Source organism: Nannobrachium achirus, assembly GCF_963921795.1.
Source record: "Nannobrachium achirus genome assembly, chromosome: 2".
Classification (NCBI taxonomy): Eukaryota; Metazoa; Chordata; class Actinopteri; order Myctophiformes; family Myctophidae; genus Nannobrachium; species Nannobrachium achirus.
Window position 1 is genome coordinate 37,424,958 of NC_137811.1, and position 6,000 is coordinate 37,430,957.

Consider the following 6,000-nt stretch of genomic DNA (forward strand, 5'->3'; position numbering starts at 1 on the left):
ATAGATCTTCTAGATTTATCTAGAAGCAGATGTGATGATCAGCTTGGAAGATCCCCTGTTGTACTCCACCAACATCAGACACATAACACATTATGTGTTTGATGTTGGTGTCATCTCTGGCTTGATACTTAATAGAAGCTTATCCTTGTCTTCGTTTATCTCTGGTTGCACTGTTCAGAGAATCTTTCATCATAATCTTGTGTTAGTTGCAGCAGTCTGTCATTGAAGAAGCCATTCAGATCCTTGACTGTCACTACAGTCACTACTACTCGCTGTTTTGCTCAGCTTCTGCGCAAGCACCAGGCCATCCACTGTATAATGTATAGTGCTCTATAATGACTGTAAATCCTGTATCTGTTGCATCTTGGTGGGTAGAATTTCCAGCTTGAGGTGGCTGGTCTTCATGGGACATATCTTATACAGGTTCTCCTGTATAGGCAAGGCAATGTAGCTACAGGGTCTTCCTCAAAACAGATGAAGATGTTGACAATGCTCTGCAGATTGGATGAAGCTGAAATTATGGAAGAACTGCTGTCAACACTGGAGTACTTTGTATGTGCATCAACATCAAGAAAGTGACAAGCTCCCTCCAACACCTGGAGCTCTGAAGCAGAACATCTTGAGAATCGATGTCCAAACAAGGGCATGGGCACAAGTAGCCATTGCTCTGAACGATCCACAGCTGGATCCCCTGCAATGGGTACTTCAAACACTTGGACGGCATGCTGAAACCAACAACCAGAGAGGTCCTTCCAGCCCCAAAGGCCATCCTTGAGATGGTCCAATACTAGTGTAAATCTGAATGTTCTTCTGGCAGATGTTCCTGCAAAGCTAAGGACTTACACTGACGTGTCAGTGCAGCAGCCAGTTCCAGAACGATGACGATTCCCAAGCTGTGATGCATGAAAGTGAAGATGATGATTATGATGATGCATAGAGACTGTATATGATTAGACTTGTCATGATGCTTAAAATGGTTACACAAACATCTAAAATACATCTCAATAAAAAAAAGTTAGTATCTGACTGACTGCCTGAGCTGGGCCATTTTTACCCATATGGTGGATTATGCATTTCAATGGGATGGTACAACAAATGAAATGATAACGTGAACCATTGGATTCCTTGACCCTTAAAATGTAGGTTTAGCCATTGAAATCAATGTTCCAGTTATTTAGAAGTCAAGATATTACAAAACATTTTACGGCAGCCATTTTGTCAATTCCAATATGGCCACCACAGACATCTGGGCAAATGGGAAAATGTATTTTCTGATTCCTTAGACAATATCCTTTCCAAAAATGTATAGTTTTGCAAATCCTCCAAAAAATCCAACAAAATGACATAGTGAAACTAATATTGCAAGAAAACAACCACACCAGGCCGTTTTGGACACAGTCTAGCATCTAAGGGTTAATGTTGAAATTATTTGAGCTTTATAACTACCACCATTGGATTCCTTGACCCTGCAAATGTAGGTTTAGCAGTTAAAATCAATGTTCCAGCTTATTTAGAGGCCAAGATATTACAAAACGTAATTTTACAGTGGCCATTTTGTAAATTCCAATATGGCCGCCATGAACAGATCTGGGCAAATGGGAACATTGATTTTCTGATACCTTAGACAATAACCTTTCCAAAAATGTATAGGTTTGCAAATCCTCAAAAAAATCCAACAAAAGTATAAATCAAAGCATAAGGGACCTGACTAAAAGCTGTGTTCAGGATTTGATGCATTTTCTAAGCTTTAAAAGCCAATCTTAGCCAATCAAGATGGAATATGGAAAATCGGACAGATCCATGTTGATCACATGGCTATAGAGATACTGTCTACCGATTTGCATGATCGGTACAGTCAACATTTTTATTTAGCAAAAATCGGCCTCATGAAGGCGATATAACAGGCCCATTTGAAAAATTTGGGGCAGAGGTTCTGAATTGCCATCCAGGGAGTGTGGGTGCACAGTTTGGCAGCGACTGGGCGAACGGTGAAGGAGATTAGCTGGTAACAGACAGACGGCCACAAGGATGGACACAAGGACGGACGGGGTGCAAAACATAGTCTGGGCCATGCCTTTCGGCCTGGCGGAGACATGGAATTGACAGATGGATGGTAGACAGACAGACAGACAGACAGACAGACAGACAGACAGACAGACAGACAGACAGACAGACAGAGAGATAGATAGAGAGATAGAGAGCAAGCGTGCATCCCTGAGGGAGAAGACTTCTCCTCTCCTCCTTGTCCATGTCATCTTTTTGTTTTAATAGATTCTTTCATGTCCTCTTCCTTCAAGCGGCTCTGCTGTTGCACTGCAGCAGATTCAAATGATGACCAACAGTAATGAGGTCCTGTAGGACTACAGCTGCATGACTAATAGAAGGGCCGAATGTTTTGGAGCAAGACTTCAAAGGTCGACTCAAGGGGTTGATGGTAGCTATCTAGATAAAACGGGGTCAGCTGAATCGTGATGATGTGGCATAATCATCACCCAGAAAGCTTGTGTTCGTAAAAAGAAAAGCCATTGGACTCTTTGGGAAGAAAGAGGGCATTTCACTGAGTGTGGGTGTAAACGATCAGAGGGGATTTATTAGTTGCTCAGATAACAGATGTTTCACATTTAAGTTAATAATCTTTTCAGCAAGCAAATTAAAATACTATGACAGTTTGTGTTCTGGCAAGTGGAAGCAGAGCAGCACTGGAAGCTTGCTGCACTGTAAAAAGCCTGTGTTAATTTAACTCCCAGGTCCCAGCTGAATCAACACTTTTTGCAGTGTAGTTTAACCTGTTGGATACCCTTCACTACAACTGTCTCCTTGTTTCCTTTTACACCAGATCCTTTGGCTCTGTCATCTCTGCTATCACTGTTATGCTGATGGCACTTCCCTTCTACATGTCTAAGTGCACATTGCTGCACGCCTGGAATCAAGACACTCCCCAGAGGGACCGAAACTTCACGCCACTATTTGATTGAAGCTGATGCTGCTGGGCAAGGGCAGCGGGCAAGATTTGTATTCATCTCTGTTCGTGATCGTTTCATTTAATCATTTGTCACTGTCCAACACACCTGCATCTGAACCAAGTGGATGCGCGAGTGTTTTCTTTGCAAATAGTTTAAGTCATCAAGCCAATTCAACTCTCCCACTGCTTGCCAGTGCTGCTGTACCCTAATGGATCACCTTCCAGTGAGGAGCCCCCACCGGGAGGACCTAGATCTACAGCCTTTGTCCTACTTCTCCCACTCAACTTAACGCTGACAGGTGCATTGACAGTACGTGCAATGACAAATATCACTCCCTGTCCGACCGTTTCCCTCCCGCACAGGCCAATTATTCTTGTATATTTGTTTTGCTGAGGATAAGGTTAGAAATACATTTAGGGTAAGGGGCATAGGTTTTGGCACCGTTTTACTGAGGTAGCCTGATTTCAGACTCAGCGCCAGTCCCCTCAGAGAGTGGGCGGGTCTATGGTCTGGAGCCAGGCAACCGTTTAGGCATAGTTTACAGAGGTTACGTTTAGGAATACCAGGCAGAGACCGTTCTACCGTTCCCCCGGGGAGACGCCCGTGGCGAGCGATCTGGTATTTCTTCAAAGCCAGATGCACTGCGGTGGATTCAAACTGGGCCATCCAGAATTCTTGGCCATCTGGCCAGTGATGTACATTGGACCAGTTACCCATATAATATATGGGTAACTGGTCCAATATACATCACAATATACAATATACATCAACCTTTGCACACACACTCCTTGGCTGGCAAACCACAACCTCCGGCCCTGATTTCTCACATGCCCCTCTTCTAGCGACACCATGAGGTTGCTTTTTGCAGACAACATATGCGACCTGACAGACGCTTATCTCCCAATTAGGGAGTCTTACTGGTATCCCTATGAGGGGTTTTGCTTATGATTTTGCCTACAGTATATAGCAAGCTGCTTGGACAAAATTCAGGGAACAACTTTAACTGTATTCCATTTGTTGCAATAAATGGTTAAATCTACTTTGACTATATATTATATATTTTTTATTTTAGAGGACGTTATGCACTGAGCTGTCCCAAAATAGTTTAAGGCACCAGGAGGAGCGCGAGCCTCATCTGTGCACGCTGAACGTGGACAAAGACACGATCACATTGACTGCTATCGTTGCCGAAACTGAGATTGCCGCAGAGAGTGAAAACTTCAGGCCACTGCCAGAAAGTGTTCACCGAAGACGACACTGTAGGCAATTATGCAAAACCGTGTAAGCCCTTCTTAGAGGGCAACAAGCCTCTCAGGGAAAACGTTGTAGAAATGAAAAAAGAGCCAGTGTTGCTCCACATAAAATATAAATTCAGAAAGTGAGCGAGACACACTATACCGTAGTACCATTGTTTAATTAATATTTCAAAAGAATTTTGAACGGTTCTTTTTGTTTCCACAGTAGGGGATAGTTGCCTCTTTGAACCCAGTTTTGCAGCATACTTTATAATTCAAACGTATTTCAAAGGGTTCGCTTTTGTTTTTATTTATATATTTATTGGATTTTATGTTAAAATGTATTTGATTGGCCCGGACTGTGGCTTAGCAGTCCGGGCCAATCAATAGCAGGTCGGCTATTTTCATCCCTGAATGGTGAATCGGCCTCCTGCCCTGCTTCTCTGTTTGTCGTTAGAGTAGGTCGCGGATTCGAGTCCTGTTAACCGACGATCTTTACTGCATGCCTCTCCCCATATCTCACTCTCCCTGTTTCCTGTCAAGGCAGAGAAGTCCCAAAAATATCTTTAAAGACAATTATTTTATATATTTACATAACAACATTTGTGTTGGCACTGTTTGAATTATCATGATTAGTTCATTATTTTTGCAGCACAAGATACCTTTTTAAATACTACATACAGTAGGCTATAATGTAGCTCAAGTTACCAAGTAACTCAAGATATTTCATTTTACAGTTCTCCTGATCAACGTAGTTCAATAAAATGCAATGTTTTATTTATTAATCTTGTGGAGAACATACTGTATGTGGCACACATTCCTTTTAATTGCATGGATAATGGAATAAAAATGTAATGCTTAAAACCACACCCCCATTGCTATGATTGGCTGAGAGGCCTCTAACATGTTGCGCCGTTGTCTCAGCAATTTTGGAGACCACTAGTGTGATTCACTTTTAATGTCAACCAAAATGTGATTGATGCCTGTCAATCTCCTCTGTCATTCTCATTCTCATCATCTCATTCCATTCAACCAGACTGACTCAGAGCAGACTACACACCTGTGTCTCATCTGCTTGATCGACCTCATTTTATGCCCCACGCCGGTGAAGGAAAGCAAAAATAGCTGACCCACAAGCTCACAACGCGTTGTGAGCTTGTGGGTCGGCTATTTTCATCCCTGAATGGTGAATCGGCCTCCTAGCCCTGCTTCTCTGTTTGTCGTTCTCTGACACATAGTAGAGTAGGCTATAGTTTGTGCCAATTTCTCCAGCGTTCTCTCTGCTCCTCCCCTGCCAGCCTGATTTATTCTGCCAGTGTGTCTGATGATCTACGATTTACAGCTTTCCCTGCTCTGATACATCTGGTTGAAATTCTTGACCTCTGCCTGTGTACCTTCTCTGATCTAAATATTAACACTCAAGATTTTACAGTGTGGTAAGTTTGATTAGTTGTAACTTTCACTACAGTTGTGGACATTTCTGTCTCAGCTGAATTAACCTTTTCTTTAGGGCCCTGGGTCATATAACCTTTCCATGTTGAAAAATCTACAAGATGTCTTTGTTTCTTTGTATTTAAGTTATTTGTCTCATCGGACCTGTGGAATCTTTTCGTTACGAAGCCTAAAAGCCAAACAGAAGTGTAATTTGTATTTCTATGTTCCAATGTTCGATGCCAAAAACACAACTCTAATCACGCAAGCCCCATCTGAATTCTGGAGGAAACTCCTGCAGAGTGAAAACCGAAAAGTCCACTAGTATAGAACCCTGAGGTCAACATCACCTATCGCAGTTATTTGCATGA

General features: G+C 42.5%; 1 protein-coding gene across 1 annotated transcript in view; it reads right to left on the bottom strand.

Moving 5' to 3' along the window:
* rftn1b (raftlin, lipid raft linker 1b) overlaps positions 1 to 6,000 on the bottom strand; it is a gene marked incomplete at its 3' end in the record, with an annotated part of 116,001 nt that overhangs the window by 54,666 nt on the left and 55,335 nt on the right. The window lies entirely within an intron of this gene.